Below are 18,518 nucleotides of genomic sequence, written 5' to 3'. Positions count from 1 at the left end.
TCTATATTTTAGTTAGGTTAAAGCCGCTTCTAATAGATGAATAGAACAAATTGCAGGACTTTACAAAAATTAAAATCGTTTATCATCTCTAAATCGGATAAGAATGTTTAATATGTTTTTCGAGAAAATGTGATTTGTTTGTAAAATGTGTTGATCTTAACAACAAAATGCATAGATCTTTACATGAGCAACATAGCTTAAGCAAGTAAATAAGGCATGTATTATAGAAGTGTATAAAAATGTGCAAGATACTATCATACTGCGTTTCCCCTATATTATTACAGAAATAGAATCACAATAAATGCACTCGAACCGTGTCACAAATAAATGAATTTTTCATTCCAAAAATACAATACTGTACGTGCATTGTGTTGACAAATTTATTTATTTATTGACTAATTTTACACTGTAAATAAATCCAATTTACCGATATTAAATAATAAATGAGAGTATTTGCCTTAATACATGATACTTTAAATGCTTTGTATTATATATACTTTGTATTAATCCTATATATTTATCTTGGCTCACTTCTTCCATAGTAGAAGACGATAAACATCTTTGGTGAGTTTTTGGATATTTTTCGAGATTTACCGAATTATAGGCTTTCTACTAACATGATGTTGCTAATATTACCATCTTTGGTATGGAATTTGCTGTATCAGAGAGATGTCAGATACGCGCTCTCGTAAGATATAATTGCGGCATCACTGCTCTGCTCTTTAAACGATGCCGATACGATCTCAAGACCAATATACAGCTAGAATCTTGTGTCAAAAATATAGCGACGACCGAGAATGAGATCGTCTTGACGATCCTCTCGCATACAAGCGTGTTCCGTTAAGAAGTCGCTGCTTCTTGTCGAGTCCTCTTTTCTTTCGCCTTCACTTCCCAACAACGTGTTTCCTACTCGGTCTGTCGTAAGCTGGCCCAATTTCTATGGTGGTGCGTCTTATAAATCGCCGCGCCTTTTTTACAATCCTTGCATAAAGAGACGGGACAAGTCGTCCTCCTCTCACGAGAGAGATAACGAGCATCTCCTTTTTTCCCTCCTTTCTTTCTCTCTTTTTTGTCATCTTCTCGCACTCTCGCATTCCGCTACAGCTTCCTCTCGTTGGAATTCGTTCGCTCCTTGTTCGAGAATCGCAAGCGAGTGCATTCGCGAATTTACAGTGCAGTGAAACCGTCCCAGTGTGTTAGAAACCGCACGCTGTTTCGTGTCACTCTGATAAGGATATCCTCGTACATTTTATTATTTTTGGCACGTCATTCGGCGGCTCACCCGACCAAAAATACAGACGCGTCCGCTATAAAACAGCAAATGCGGTACAATCGACGTTTAATTAATTGGTGCAGCATGATTACAATTAACATTTTCGAAAATTTGATAGAAAAAGCATACTTCGATGTTGCAAAATATGTGAGGATGAAGCGGTATTATTTTGTCGCATGGAATTCTTAACTTGACCGGTACGCATTGTAAAGTCGGCAAGTTAATTTGTCGATAAAGAATCCTACTTAAAGTTTGTCGGCTCGGCGATATAACTCAGGCAATTTAAATGCTAATCTACGCATCACGGAACAAAGCAGCATCGAGAAAGTTTCACCTCTCTCTCCCTACATTGTCTCACGTATTCGCGGCGCGTCATACCACCGACTATTAGCCAACCACGACACGATTTTCTGCCAGATTTGAATTAGATTTGCATCGGAGCTAATGCACCGCATTGTTCATTAAACGCATTGCACGATTCTCGATACTCAAAACAATCCATACAATATTAAATATATTAAGAGTCTCTTTAAAAAAAACCCAAATTAAAAAATCCTAATTAAAATTCAATAATATATAAGATTTTTTTGTTATACACATATGATATACAATCGTTTACAATTCAAAGTTATTGATTAATATCGCGATGATACTAAAAAGTGTTACAATCAATATTTTAATTTATATTGCATAGATTTGTAAAATCAGATTTTCAATATGAGTACATATATAAAATAGATTATACATACAAATGTACATGTTGCCTCTTGCAATTTTTTAAAACAGTATCTAGGCGAAGGATGGTACCTTTATCAGATGAGATTTATACGAGATTCATGATGTATCAGTTCCGTTAGAGTAATCAAACGACAAACGTCCATAGTATTGCGAGCTTTTGTAGCAGATGAGATATGTCGATTCCACGAATCTGAATTCTCCCGAGGGTGCTCAAGCTCGTAAACGCTGTTCACCGTCGTAGCTCGCATGCACGATAATTTAGCGAGGAAATAAAAAGGAAAACGGCGACGATGCGGATTCGACTCGGCACTCCCCCAATATTTTGACTACCGTGTCAACGAGCCGGTCTCGTCCCGCATTCAGTATGCTTGCCGGCCCGTAACGCTATTCATTCAACTCTCAACGTTAGCGCGCCAAGCAGATTTATCGAACGATGTGTCGCCGGTTCAACGCCGCGCGTCCGTGGTTAAATTTGTGGCTCTTGTGGTTTTGTCCTGCGGGATAAAAGGGGGACCTTGCCAAAAGGCAGACCAATTGCAACGAACTTTACGTTTAGCCACCGTTTCGTCTGAAGCGCGACTATGAATCGCCTTCCTTGGTCGAGTCATCGTAATTTAAGTGAGAAATTATGCTAGTATCTTTACGATATGATCGAAAAATTGTAATAAAAATGGTAGCAAATTGCCATTCTGCGAAAATTATACATATACAGGATGTTCAAAAAAACCATTCAATATTTATATGGTGTATAGGATACACCATACTGAATAAAAAAATCTTAGGTCGAAAGCTCAACCGTTTCTGAGATATAAACATTTTTGTATCACAAGATATAACATTTTTAGAATCATGATTGACTTACTTGTTCCTTGTCGCATGCGACGTGAGAAGAAGATAATTTGTCTAAATGTTTTTCTCAATATTTATAGAAGTTGTTCGACATGTTCTCCTTCCATTTCCATACATGCTTGGCATCTTCTTCTTACAGATCCGCAATCGCCGGTTGATGACAACTGACTGATTGCCGGTGAAATTTTCTGTTATGAAATATGTATGGAAATTGAATGAGGCCATTCAGAATGCTGTTTATAAACACTGAGGTAAACATCGCATGGGACACATAAAAGCCAGTACGTCAATCGTGATACTAACATATAAAAATGTTTATGTCTCCGAAACGGTTGAGCTTTCGACCTATGTTTATTAAGGTTTTTTTACTCAGTATAGTGTGTCTTATCTACCATATAAATATTTAATGATTTTTTGGAACATTCTGTATACATAGCTCCTATAGGGTAGATGCTGCTGTCTCGTATTTTTGGTATAAGTAAAACGACAAAATATAATCGCCTATATTTTTTAAACACACGCAATAGCTAAATAATGTATGATTTCAGGAACAATACTACAATGATAAATAAAATAGATGCATTTAGTGAAGAGATATTAGTACGCTTAACCATTTTTCTTGGTTTATATAGATGATACCTTTTAAAGATTTATAGAATATACTTTCATAAAATCACCGTACAAGCGAGATCCTGGCATCAACGATCGCGCAGGGTGAATCCACAGGGTACATCCAGATACCGGAACGTGACGATAACGACCAGCCAAGGGTCCTAGAGAGATCGAGAGCTTCGAGGGGAGAGGGAGGAGCGCGTTTAATCGTGCGGAACGATATTCGTTCCGTGGTTCCATGTTATGTGCTGTTGCGGTAGTTTATAGTTGTCATCCATTAAGTGTATTTAGACAGCAGGGTATCTCGTCATCGACGAGACGAATCGTTGCTGCTTGTCGTCGGCATTAAATCGGCAAGAAGTTTATCGACGATTATTATCGATTCATCTGATATTCGTTCGATGCTTTCGTTCGTATTATATGTTTCTCGCTCAGAAAGATCCTTTATTTTACGGTTTTGCACTTGCGAGTGTAAAGTCCGTAGACGCTCGAAGGCCGCGCGATTTTCTGTAATTAAATATGCTGGACTCGCGCGAGTGGGCGGTAGGCGGTGAGCAGTCGATTTATCGCGGAAATTCTGAGAGAGAAAGAGAGAGATACGAGATTAAATTTCAGATAGAATCTGGTAGTCTCTATATACTAGTGTATTACGTTTCAATGCCGCTTTTACGAGAATATCGACGGTTTTATTCTTGTTTTAAATAATCTTGGACGCGATAATATAATACATTACAAGATCAAGCACTAGAATTCACGCAAAAAATATTTAGGTAGAATTTCCGAATATCGGAAAGTCTAAAAGAACGCGTCGCACTTTGATCGACTTTTATAATTGTGATGGAGGTCGAGTAGAACAATCGCGGAAACTTTTTGTAAAGAGTGCGGCTGGACTTTCACTCGGCCGATTCCTAAGTGAAAGAAAATGCGTACCTGTAAATGCGTCGCCGACAAATTATCTGAGAATCAGACGCGTATAAAGATTCTCATCGGCGAGGGGGACGCGAAATAAATCATTCCCAGGTTTGTCACGAAATGAGAGATATGTACCTACGTACATTCGCGACGGGTATTGCAGCCGTTTGATTTTTTCACAGGCGCAGAAGTGTTTTCCATCTCTGCGGCATGATGCGCGCGATTGGACGCGGTATCTCGAGAGTGCGCGCGGCTTTGACCGAATCTACCACTAGACTCTCGTTAGCGGTATTCAGAAATTATTCACAGCACGCCGAGCTCGTGGCCTGCTGCCGTCATTCTCGGGCTTGCTTGAAATATCGCGCGGGAAAACGTCCCGTGACAAATCGGCCAGATGTCGAAGTTGTTAGGTATCCATGGTATTTTGTCACACCGGCACCTCTAGACACTCGCTGGCGGACATTAATCGGCCGATTCTGATCTTTGTTGATTCGTCATCCGGCCGTTGCCCGTCGATACCCGAGCATGCCCTGACGATTTTTTCTCCTCGGGGCTCTTGATCGATACGGTATACTCGTTAGTTTAGGCTTGTAAGTAACAGTGGGGAGCATATAGGATCTATACAAATCTCTCGACTGTTTGCTTTATGAAAAATTACTCACGTTACACGTGCGCAACGAGATAGTTAAGATATTCTATTATTTTATAAAGAACATGTAGCAATAATTAATCTAAAATCGATATTTATCTCCTAAAGCGTACGTTCTATTCTAGAGAAAAATCTACATTAAATTTAATAGATTTTAGCGTTTTCATTTCATTTCATTTTAAAATTTTTTATATTATAGAAAATTTAATTTAAAAAAAATTAAATTAAATTAAAAATAAAAAGAATATAAAATTAAATTAAATTTAGAGAATATATTTAAAAATATATTAAAGAATATATTTCTTATATTATAAGCATCATCAAAACGAACGTCTAATACAGGCAATAATCTTTTTCTTATCGCAAGATTTTTTCATAAATTTGACTGCAAAAAATCCCGAGACGAGCTGGAAATAAATCCATGAAATTCGACTATCACGCGACTCCACGAAATCTCGTGTGAATGCGACGAAGATCGCGAGTCTCCCGGCTCGATTTAAGAATCGCACTGTAGATCACTGAAACGTACATCCTGCGGATCGGCGTACTTGTACCTCTTCTTGCTTTGTAAGAGGACACAAAGTAGATCCGAGATACCGCGCGACTGCGCTCCCAAGTGAGGTTGTACGCCGACGGAGGTTGACTTCCAACGATTCGCGAGATCGAAGATTCGCCTACGCCCTTTCCACGGGAGGATCCTCGCTGAAGGACGCGCGTACGAGAGATCCTGTTTCCTTTTTCGCGGCTCTCTCGCTCGAAATAATTCTTAGACCTCGACCTTCGTGAAATCGATACGCCACCGTACACAGTTTAACGGCTGCTTTCTTTCCTCGCATTTCCTTTGGAAATGCAGACAAAGTATTTTCAATGACGTCTTAAATCTTGCCAATTGATTTCAGATTCCGACGCGAGTGCAATAAATACGTTGCGGAAGTATAAAATATCGATATATAATACATATATATTTATAAATATTATAATTATTTAAAAATGGCAGGGATATATATAGTGGCAAAATTACTGTTGATAATATCTTGATTTTGAATGAATAAATAACGTAACTTATCAACTAGACTCAAACTATTAAAATGCTAATAAGCTCTATGCATATCTCGTTATCTCATACTTCTCTACAGTTTCATAAAAATTAATAATCATTGAAAAGTACAAACTAGTCGATAATTGACAATTTAATTTCCCATATGTCTGGAGTTTCCACGAAACATTTTACTTTATAATCTTGCGCTGTTGATTTTATAGCGTAAGACGAATGATGATTAGCTCGTTTTTTTTCACACGTATTGTAGAAAAAAAAAACCCCGTATTTTGCATCATTACTAATGATGATAGTTCCGTGATTGTTAAAATAGATTTTTTTTTCTATTTGTTCTGGTGCAATTTTGCAATTTTGTGTCTTTTTACAAAATGTCGAAAAAAGATTTTACAAAAAATTTGCAGCATGTTATGTCGTACATATCTAAATACTTTCAGTGAAAAATGACAGACATGGTAATTTGCAGAAAAATTCAGAAAACTTATGATAGAAAGGCGTTTCCTCTTGAAACATTGCCATTTGTTTGCTATTAATATTTCTTACACTTGGAAATGTAGTTTGCAAGAACCTCGACAGTTTTCACGGGGCGCACGGTCGCCTCGGCTGTGTCCCTTTGACCTCACACCGTAGGATGAGATTTCTTCGCTCGACGAGGCCGAGACTGCGTTTAATAATCTTCTCGCGGTAATCAATTACAGCAACGACGATTCGCACGCCGTCGCGTCGCTCGTTCGTTCGTTCGGCTAGCCGCAACATATAGAGAAACGCCTGACTCGCTCGCTCTTACGACATTCCGCGTGTTTTCGATTAATGGGACCAAGTGTGCCGTAGCAAACGGCGCTTTTCAGCGCGACTCGTCGCCGTCGCGTTCCTGAAATCTCGCGAATGCCGCGCCATTTTTTCGCCACGTCGAAAGTGCCAAGCGACTTCGTAATTTAATTTCTCAGACAGCGGTGGCTTTCGTACCGCTATCGGCGTCTCCTCTCGCTAAGTACATCATCTTGTGATCGAGACTTGGATACGAAAAAGACGTATAGATATAGATATAGAACCTATGTCGCACTTCTCTCCGCCAGAAGCAACCATATATCTTATCTCGAGAAATCCCGCGTCGCGCAAACGCGTTTTTGTAAAACCGTAAACCCCATTTTTCTCTTCATAGACCTATCTTATTATTCTTCGTTTTAAAGAAAGTGTAAAATCGGATGGAATATGCATATATAATTTCTTATATTCGCGTCATTAATTAGATTAGATTAATAAGAAATAATTGTATCGGATATAAAATATTTATTTAAATATAAGAGTATAATTAAATAAGGGGCAAAATAACAAATCCGATTAATATCATCACCGATTCCGATATATCGAATAAAGTGATTGATTATCATTTGCATCACCAATATGCCATGCTTATATTTTTACATTTTCTCTTATGTTTGTTGTATATGTCTAACAGATTAAGAAAGGCAGCCACGTTATGTTAAATATTAATTATAACTCTTTGGAGAGTAAAAAAGAATAACGTTCAATTCTTTTTCCGACAAATAGATTAATTATTGACAAAATTTATGATACTTTGTACATTTTTCTCTCTCAAAAATATTTTCTTAGAATATAGAATGTCAAATACAACGGATAAAAACAAAATTAATAGCCAATATTAAATTTTCAACAGAAAATTAATACTTGAAGAACAGATACTGATACTTGAAGAACAGATGCTGATACTTGAAGATTTGCAAAATCTGGAATGTCGTTGAGAGGAGCGATCTAAATTTTACACACGTAACCGTTTTTTTTTTTATTCGATCGTTACGAGAAAATTATTGCGGAATCGCGGCTGTAACTTTTCTACTCTAATTTATTTGCGAGGATTCACTTTATGTCTGATTGCGAATCGTATTTTTGCACGACAAGCCAATTCAGTTGGGAAATACGAGCGCGATGCAAATTCCATGCCCTACGCGCAGAAAGGTTTACGAGTGTTCCCGTTGTCTGAGGCCGCGATAGCCGATATCACTGTCACTGGGATTTTAGTGGGCTCTCAGTCGTGAAAACATACGTTTGCACTTTACGTTTACGAGTGTCTATACCGTTCAGCGATTTATGAGCTGTAGCTGAAAATGATGAACCGCGTTGAAGAACGCGATGAAGTAACGAATAATTTTCTAGGCCACCATAATATTATTTTTTTAAATCACTTCTGAAAAACCATGTTTGAATTAATAAATTTATTTTATAAATTTTCATTCATTTTTGTATCGACATATATTCTTCCTCTCTCTCTCTCTCTCTCCCTCCTCTCTCTTTCTTTCTCTCTAGCTTTGCAATTTTCTTTCATTTATAAAATAAAAATATATATCGTCATAAAGCAAATAAGCATTATATATTTTGCACACATATTGTGCTGCTATTAAATCTTCTTTCAGTAAAAAATTATTGTAAACATTTTTGAGAGTATTTTTATTATTTTTATATTTAATAAATTGAAAATCAATATGCAATATTTTTATTTTATTTAAACCCACAGACTTCTATATATTATACCTAGACTTTTAACAAGGCTATATATATAGGATATATATTGCCCAATTGTAAATGGCTGCTCTGGCTTTATTTGTCATACCATTTATTGAAGAGAGAGAAAGAAAAAAGAAAGATTCACTACCATTTGTTTTATTACCTGACAAGCCGGTTCTTAAATAGAAAAAAAGACGGATTATGATTGAAAACTCATACTTTTTTAAGTATAGGAATGTAATAAAGTAGTTACAACTAGACCTAGAGATAGAATCTCTAGATAGTTGCTATGGTTCCCTTTATTTTACTTAACCGTTGAATCACTAAAAAGCATTCATGTTTTGTTATAAACAAGAAGTGGAGTTGTTCTTCCTTCGACCCTTACGGACGTATATCTCAAATCTCTGTAATAAACGGTGTGTTTGACCTACCCCAGCTTTTAACTACGTATCCTGACAACGTTTTCCTAAAACGGTATTACAGTAAACAGCTTCAAAATAATTTGGCAACTCATAAATAATACCGTTTTCGAAAATATAATCTTTATACATGTGTCTTTATGTATCTTATTTGTTATCACTATTACCCTAATATCACAAAAAATAATTCATCGCATTTATATTATTATTCAGATCAATATTATTATTAATTAGATTTTCAAAAAGAGTCTCTTAATTAATCCAATTTAAAATCAAAACTATGTAATTATAATTCTAATTTTAGAAATTATTTATTTATTTATAGCAAAATATGTCACTCGAATCTTTATGTATATTTAGATTTAGATTTTATTTCTTATTTTATGATGCAAAATATTACGTACAAAATTGATATATTTTCTATTATAAATTATTGCATTTTAGTGACTATTTCTTACAACTCGAATATTATAATTGAAACGTGTGCAACTGAGAACAGATGTTCGCAACGGAACACTTAATCAAAACTTTCACTCTAGATTTAATTGTATCTTTATGCTGTATCAACCCATACAAAAGATTCTTTTAATATTTGATTTTAATATTTTTCTCTATGCTTTCTGATCAAAAATTTTTATCTGTATATATACGCAATTAATTTAAACGGATACCAACATTTCGCTATACATATATTTTACGTTTTAATAGTGTACATTCTGTGTCAATACACACACATACACACACACACAGCTTGGATATAACAACAAACCGTATGGACTGACGCATCACTTTTCTCGTTCCTTTTCCTGAGTTCTTTTTTGCTCGTGAATATCTCCGTACGATATCAGGCCGATTATGTTTTTCATAACACGGGGCGATCAGAGCAACATGTACGGAACGATAAATCTTATTTGTTTCCATGTCGCTGGGCAGCTCCGACACCTTCGAAAGAATGAGTTTATATCTTCGGGAGCAGAATCGAGTCTATATTAGTCCCATCTGCCTTCTCCAAAAGGGCTTCTGCATGAGCGAGCATGCATACTAGGATGAGACTGCGACAGACAAAAAGGAACGGATGGCCAAACGCGTAGATACATCCGGATTATACGCGGCCAATTGATCACGAATCTGACGGTGTCTGCCATGCCTCTCTTGTTGCCATACATCGGCAAATTTACAGGAGTTCCTTTCGCAGAAAGCATCTTCACCTTACGATCGCGATCAATAAAGTTTCAAGAACACGCCCTTATAAAAAAATTAATTGTGTTGTATCATGTAAAAATCTCTTCAAATTTTATATAATTATCATTATAATCTGTCATCATTATATTGTATATCATTCAAAAGTGGCTATCTAAAATATGTTTGTTTTATATTGCGTACATAACACAAGTATTCTCAAGTGTATTTATTTAAATATAATGTTTTTTTAAGTACACAGAGAAGTTCGACTAATTCATAATTATGCTAATATATTTAGAAAATACGCACTGTGTTCAAAAAAGATTTAGTAATCACAATTATATCAATAATGTTATAATAATGGTTATATCTGGTTTGATTCTCATATTTCATGAGATTTATAAAAGAGAAAAAGACACGCGATATACACTAAAAGATAATTGGATTATATAAATCTTGTAGGTAAATATACGTTTCGATATTATCTCGATGAAATTAATCGTTAATCGAGGGAACGTGATGGATGATTTGACACATAAGAAGAGTAAAGATCGCGAGGGAAAGACAAAAACAAAGAAAAAGAAACTAAAAAAGAATAATCATAAAAAGCGACAAAGACAGAAGAATATCTATTCGAACAAATAAGAGAGAGACGGAGAAAAAATGAAATCTCGAGAAACGGAGAGATGAATCAGAGAGAAGAAAAAAAAAACAATAAGTAATAGATTTTAAATGTACGATTCGATTTTTATGGGTGGACACATCTTCCTTAATTTGCGGCACCTATGTCACGCATCGTCTCTCGACATTTTATTAAATCGATCGCTGGATTTTATTGTAAACACGCTAGATTTCTAATACACGTGCGTCGTTGAGAGACTCCGATGTTTCGAAAGAAAGAATACCTCTCTGATGTGGAAATTGTTCGGTCACATACAATTTGAATTTAGCTGACGTAGATCCATTGCTACGCACGTACTAATTGCACTAATTAATTTCTCAAAGGCGGAATATAAAACGAGGAAACCTTTCAATGATGAAAGTGTGAGAAAAGTACGAGAGGTAGAGTTTCAAGTCGGCATTTATCGCGCGTGCATTAATTGAATAATCTGGCAGATAACATCCTATTACATATAACGGATTTTTATATTCTATAAAATAATAAAATGATACGGCGAGTTTATATACACACGAATAAATAAATCACACTGGTAATAATTGTATATATTCTATTATGCTGAGAAGGTTTCTTTATTCTCTTGTCAAATGATCTAGAACATGTAAAAGCTATAAATGTATGCACCCACAATGCGACATGGAAAAATATATTGAATGCAAAATACTACAGGTGGTCGCATAGTGTGTCTGTTAAAAGAATTCGCTGTTATTTTAAAAGGTTTCTTTTCTAGATCAAAACAGTGCGAGAACTGTTATCAATCATCAAATATATATAGTTTACCTAGTTCAAAAAATACTAAAAAATAACAATAGATTAAAATAACTCTTTTCTGCAATTATACCCTTTTCCAAATTGTATGACAAAAATAATACTATATAAAATAACAATACGTTAAAATAATCTCTAATCCTGCAAATTTAACTGAAAAATTCCTCGAATTGTATCATAAATCGTACTCAGGAGAAAACTTTTAACTTTTAGCATGGAGTCGCAAATTTTTCGTAAGAAAAATTCCATTATCATGAAAGATTAATTATTATAAACATAGTTATACTGCAGTGAAAGATAATTATACAGTAAAAAAATGTGATAACCTCGTTGATATTTTTAAGTAAGTCAAGTATTGTATTAATGCAGCCATTAAATATTCCGAAAAAAAAGAGGATTCGCTTGCTCATTTGCGACGACATTAGCCGCCAAGGGAATGTGGAAACCATATGTATGCATTATCTAGCGCACGCGAGTAAAACCTGTATAGGCGCCGTAAAGAGCTTTCATTCGAACCGCGAGTGTCGCGTAGACTAATCTCTCTCTGTGGTTAGATTCTGGAGCGCCGTAAGAGCGTTGTTTTGAATACCTGGCAACGACGAGGAAATCTTGTCTGCGCTTGAGGAAAATGGTGTTCGCATTAGAAGAAATTGAAAATATCTTTGTGACTTCAACCAGAAAAAAAAAACGCGAAAAAAAGTGTAAAATCCGTTGACGTGATTTAAATATCCGCGTGACGCGATGATAATAGAACAGAGCTACTTATTAGTGTATAAAAAGCAGACATATTGTCACAGAAATCGTGACGGTTTTTCCGGCAATTAAATCAAGATATTTGGATAAAAAAGATCAATGGAGATGTTTGATCAATTTAAAGACTCATTAATAAAATAACATAGTTGTTCATTAATAAAATGACGTAGCAAGTCTCATATTCTAGTGCATAAATCTGTATATTAAAGACCTATCTAGTTAGAAAGGAAGGAAATGAAAAGAAAATAGAAAAATCGAAATGGCAAACTCTCTCTCTCTCTCTCTCTCTCTCTCTCTTGCTATGTTTTCGCGCTGCTCATACATTAATGTTTCTGTAACATAAGGGTTCAACGGTATAGTCAGCGAATAAACTAGCAAAGTAGTAGTATTTGTGGCTGACAAGAGCTTTCAAGAGTGGTGGACCCGGTTACAAGTGGGGACTGATGGGTGGCACTTATATAGCCTAGGTATCAGGAATCCACACCGATTGGTTGGTCGATCGGTCTGAGACTGGGTCCGTTGGCGGGCCCATACACAGGCGTGAACCGATAGGTGAAGAACAGCTCCCCAGATGGCTCACTACACGGATGATAATCCTTTCCTTCGGTACAGCACGGTTCTCTTCGGGCGCTTCGATGCAGTCAAACAGGTCTGAGAAATCGTACAGCTCCAGTCCTTTCTCGTCCATCGCCGTAGTCGCACCGTCACATGTGCGCATATGAGAGAGATAGAAAGAGAGAGGGGGAGGGAGAGAGAAAGAGACAGAGTGTATACAAAGCAATCACGAGCAGCGAGGAAAAGAGGTGAAGGAAAAAATCGCAAAGAAATAGCGGGGCAAACAGAGGAGAGAAGGGGAGGAAGGAGAGAGAAAAAAAGCGCAAAAGAATAAAATAGATAAAATGGGACGAGGAGGTGCGCGAATTACGATCAATTAGTGTCGTATTATTCATTCGGCGATATTGAATTAAAGCGACGAAAATTCCCGGTAGTGTCTTACAACAAAACAAGAGATTTAGAAGAAACGATACTTTTAAGAAAATGTAAACAAGCCTCTCTACGGAAAAAAAAAAACTTTCTTCGGATTTCAACATTAGATAACTGAAAAGGAATGTGTGGTCCAAAATTCTAAAGAGAGAGCAAATATTTCTCAAAAATAATACAAGAGACAAATGCAATGTGTAACGTATGATAGGACTCGATTATTCTTTGGCGGGAATACATTCTTATCGTTGGCTTAGTGAAACGGAAAACGGAATAGACTGACACAACGTGGATATACAATTTACTTGAGGTGAGTGGCCTGATTTTACGCATTTTGACAGTGTCTACAGAAATATTTCGTATTATATTAACGACATTTGTTAGTACTTTTGCTATTATGATTATTATATGTAATACTTTTTAGTAATTAAATTGATACATGCATTGTTCACACGGTATGAAATACTTCTATTAGATAGTTTGCGAGTATTTAAAAGTCTTTGGTGGATATTTGCACTTATTGTCAGAGCATTAAAGTCTTCACACTTTCGGATCCAAGTTCATAATAATTTTGCCTTGTATAAAGACAGTTATAAGAGAATTTCTCAATGATTATTTATGTTATTGTAACATATATTGTCTATTTATTATTTTCATGGTAGCGATCATTCAATTATTAATTAGTTAATGCAGAACGAATAAAGTAAATATTACAAAAATGTAAAATACATAGAACTTATGATTTTTGTGTGATTTCTACCTTTTATTTAAAAATATTAGAAATTAATAAATGTTATGATAAAGAATGTATAATAATTGATCATTTATATAAAATATTAATAGCAAACTTAATATTTTATATAAATGATCAATTATTATACATAACACATTTGAAATAAATATTTATTTTTCTATTTTCTTCTTCAAATATTTAATTATTAAATATTGGAAGAAAGAAAAAGAAAAATAGAAATTAGAAATTGTAAGTAAGCGTATCGTTGACGTTGATCATTGCATTGCCGCCTATGCATACTCGTACCCTTTGGTCCCGGGAAAATATTTATGACTTTTATGCTTTCTTGACCGCCAGAGAAGAGGGGGCAGATGGCAGAGCTCTCTCTCCAACGTGCGATCTCACGTGCGGTTAGCCGTCATCAAATAAAAACATTATCGTTACCCTTCATCTCTTCGCCTGTTGCTATAATATTTGCCTACTGGTAGTCGGTACAGTAATTCGGTAACACAAAGGGCCCAAAGGATGATGCTATGCCCGCGTACGTGCGACAGAGACAGCCATTACAATTATTATACATAAGAACGTCGGCGAGGCTCTCCCATGTCAAAATATATTTATTGCTCTTCCCCTGCCCGCGCCCCATATCCTTGGCCCCTGGTGCTCTTTTTCTTCACATCGACTGCGGTGTGTCGGCCACCTTTGTTACCCTTTCATACGGTTATTACCCACTTGTATACCCGGCAAGCTCTATGCCCGCGAGAGGTCCGAAAAAGAGAGAGAGAGAGAGAGAGAGAGAGAGAGAGAAAGATGTATCTTCTCTCTTTCTCGTCTCTGATCTTTTTCTCGTTCTTGTTCCTCGCGCACCAATTCATCGCGCACGCACGTGCACGCGTACATTCCCGCAACGAGTTGCGTGTGCGCTCAAGGACGCATCTTCATTTCGGTGGGCTAAATAAGAAAGTTAAAAAAACAATATAAATTTTTGCATAAAATAAAATCACAGCACGAATGAATTTACAATGAGATTAAAACTGACAATTTAAAAACTGTAGATTGAGATTTATTTAACTAAAAATTTATGATATGTTTCCCGATCATAAAATATGAGAGAATTAATTTCTTTGATTAATTTTAATACTTCAATTTTGAGCTTTTTAATGGCACAAATATTAATCTTTTTTGTAACAAAAAATTCAATGTAATAAGATAATTGGCAACAAAATTTCTCTTTAAAAAAAAAGTGTAAAAAAATCACATTAGAAATATGTTACATTATTTTTTTTATATCGGATTATATGTATTCACATTTTTTATATTTACATTACAAATACGTAATTGTTGAAGCATTTCCTCGAATCATCTTTGATCTAGTGATACACAAATATTAGATTTGCATGGTATCTTAGTTTAGTACAACGGGCGACGCAAGCCTAAAAGTTGTTTCGCGTCTTATTTACATATTAACCCCTTCCGGCTCGTCGTCTCGTCACGGGTTCGTGATCTGACTTAACGCCTTTTTGCTGCCGCTACATTGCCACCCTTTACAACAGCCATGCGGGAAGTACCGAGAATCGTGACAAATACGCGTATTATCTTTTTTGTCCCATTCCGAATGGAGCCCAAGACCCTGACCTAACCGCGGCGGTAAAGCGTAAATGGAATACTCGATTAAAGATTCTGTGTCTTCAAATCCAACTCTCTCACGTGGTAGTCACGTTGCATTGATCAAGAAAAAATCTTTTATGTATAAATATATAAATTTCTTAACGTGTGCAAAACTAGATTACTGTCTCTGCACATAAAAAATTTTAAAATTGTTTCCGTTTTCTTATAAATAAATTGAATTGAAGTTTATATAAGAAAAAGTAATCGAATCTCTTATTGTGTTAGAAAAATATATGCTAGGATATTTTCTTAGAATAGATATAGCGAAATGCAACGGTCGAGCGAGACTTAAGTGAAACGTGCAGATGCGTGGAAATGTCAGTCTCTCTTTTTATCTTATCTAGATCGTTTAAAAGGTGCATTTAACGGTACGCACGCAAATTACCCGTTACTTTTCTAATCTAAATCGATGTTCTTTGTTCTGCTCCGCGATAACATGAATTACACCGATCTACACTCGGTCCCGCTTCCGTTAAGATGAGGACATGCTTACAAAAAGCGACCGTGTTGAGTGAAGGATTGAATCGTCTTATCGCGTGAAACTCGTCGCAGACGAGGGCAAAAGATAATCGTGAGCATAGTACATTCTTGAGTACAGTGGTTATACGTCTCGAGAGAGAACTGTTAGACTTGCAGCGAGAGCATTTCTTTGCAAATGGTTGTTTTCAAAGAACATCAAAGAATCCTACGATTGTGTAATGTGTATCATATTTGTAAAATGATGAAATAGCTATATAATAATAAAAATATTTAATAATGAAATAAAATATCAATATATTTAAATAATACTAGATGAAATGTGCTTATCTTGCAAACGATTCGCGATAGAAATTTAAATTTAATTTCTAGACAATGCGTGCTATATTACTTAAATCGTGCATTTATATTAAGTTAACGGTTAGTCGAGAACTTCGGAGATTTCTTCAACAAGATCACATATAACATTTTAAATGTCGCTTTCGTGGAAATTGTATTTAAATCGCGGCTGACGCGCGGCTACACAATCGAGTATACAAATATACACACATATGTAGATATATATACACACACGCGTGAAAATCTGCCGGTGCTCTTTCAGTTTGCGATATTGCAGGCGTCGTTACAAGACCGTGCCTTCGGCCTTTTATGAGATTATAAATCAATGATGGCGCGCTTAATCGCCAAATAAAGGGAGATTAAATTGCGCCGGCGAGGCATACCGGTCTCGTGTGTCTTGGAGTATAAGCGGAAGACAGATATAAAACCCGAAGCTTTTATTCGAAGGGACCCATCATTATAATGCGCGGTTATTTAACGAGTTCCGTCTCCACAGTTGTTCATTTCTTTCACTTCGCTAAAAATTATACATGTATACGAATATTGTTTCTCACAACTCTGTGCTCGATGATTATATATTTAATAAATGTATTAATCGAGCAAACACATTTAATTGTTCCATTGCAATTTTTTTTTTTTAATAACATATATTCGTTATAATATGTATTTCGTTAAAAATATGTATTAATTCTTGATTGATTAAATATTGATTCTTATAATTTATAAAAATATATTTATGAATAAATTCTTATGCATTTTTTTTCTTAATTTTTTTCGTTCGGTACAATATAAAATTCAAAATAAATTGATAATGCAACGACTGCTTTTCCTGTAAATCGGCCAATAATTTTTTTCATCGAGTTCGCAATAATGTTACATTTGGCACTTCAAAACACGTCATTCGTGAAACATATCGTGGAAGCAGCTGACTCTCGTCTAAAGCGCTGGTGCGAGGCGTTGCACATATGTATTCACATTCATACACGAAGACATAACGCGGGCATAACGAATCACAGTACTTCCAAGAGGAGCACCCATCACGATTCCCACAAGTGCGAGAGGGTCGTGCACGACCGTTCTCGATTGACTCTTGAGTGGCGGACGCAGAATCGCTGTTAAAAATCGGATCGGTCACGGCTCGAGGAGACAGACAATGTCGTCGTCTACGACGTGGCTACCTGCGCCACAGCGTTTATGCGCTCCGTGCTAGCTCGTTTCTCTAACGTGAGGCTAAACTGTCGCGATAAATGATCCTCCGGAAGGTTATTAATTGTCTTTGGCTCCCGGCCGGGCGCATTGTAGATCGCGAAAACATTAACCGAAAAGAAACTCCGCTTTCTACCTTGCCATATGCTCGCGGATGATATATATACAGAGTGTGATGAGAAATCGCGCACTATGAACTGGAGATCTTAGGGAAATTTGGAGATGAATTTTTGACAAAAGTTTTTCGTTCCATGCCATTCTTTCTATTTTTTAATTAATATCTTTCAATCAAATTTAATGTTCAAATCATATTTTATTGGAATTTATTTGCTAGATTAATTTTTTTATTTGCGCTCCTATAAAGTTTAATTGGGTAAAAATATTTAATTTCAAATTTAATTTCTTTTTAATTCAGTATTATTCATGTTCTAATATTACGATAATCATTATCCTTTTAATTTTGCATATTTATTTTATGTAAAAATATATAATATATAACTACATTGCTTTTTTTATATACACCCTGTATACTGGCGCATTGCTACGTCTATATACTCCCGCTAAGATATGTGTGCGCGCCAATGCACAGGATCATTTTTCAAGGATTCGATCGACGTGTCCGTGAATGAGCCACTACCATCCATCAAACCGATCGTTAAAAACGCATCGATGCCAATACAAATTGCGCCGGCCGCATGTTACA

General features: G+C 35.9%; 1 protein-coding gene and 1 long non-coding RNA gene across 3 annotated transcripts in view; one reads left to right on the top strand and one right to left on the bottom strand.

The window, feature by feature from the left end:
- LOC115240782 overlaps positions 1-18,518 on the bottom strand; it is a 224,686-nt gene that overhangs the window by 119,332 nt on the left and 86,836 nt on the right. The window lies entirely within an intron of this gene.
- Positions 12,980-18,518, top strand: part of LOC115240781 (zygotic gap protein knirps-like) — a 31,021-nt gene continuing 25,482 nt past the window's right edge. For both annotated transcript variants that reach the window (XM_029816136.1, XM_029816135.1), the window contains exon 1: positions 12,980-13,702. The gene's annotated coding sequence lies outside the window, so the exon portion shown is untranslated. The remainder of the gene's footprint in view (positions 13,703-18,518) is intronic.

Source organism: Formica exsecta, unplaced genomic scaffold (assembly GCF_003651465.1).
Source record: "Formica exsecta isolate Colony F162 unplaced genomic scaffold, ASM365146v1 scaffold451, whole genome shotgun sequence".
Lineage (NCBI taxonomy): Eukaryota > Metazoa > Arthropoda > Insecta > Hymenoptera > Formicidae > Formica > Formica exsecta.
The sequence above is the reverse complement of the archived record's forward strand: the minus strand, read 5'-3'. Positions and strand labels throughout refer to the sequence as shown.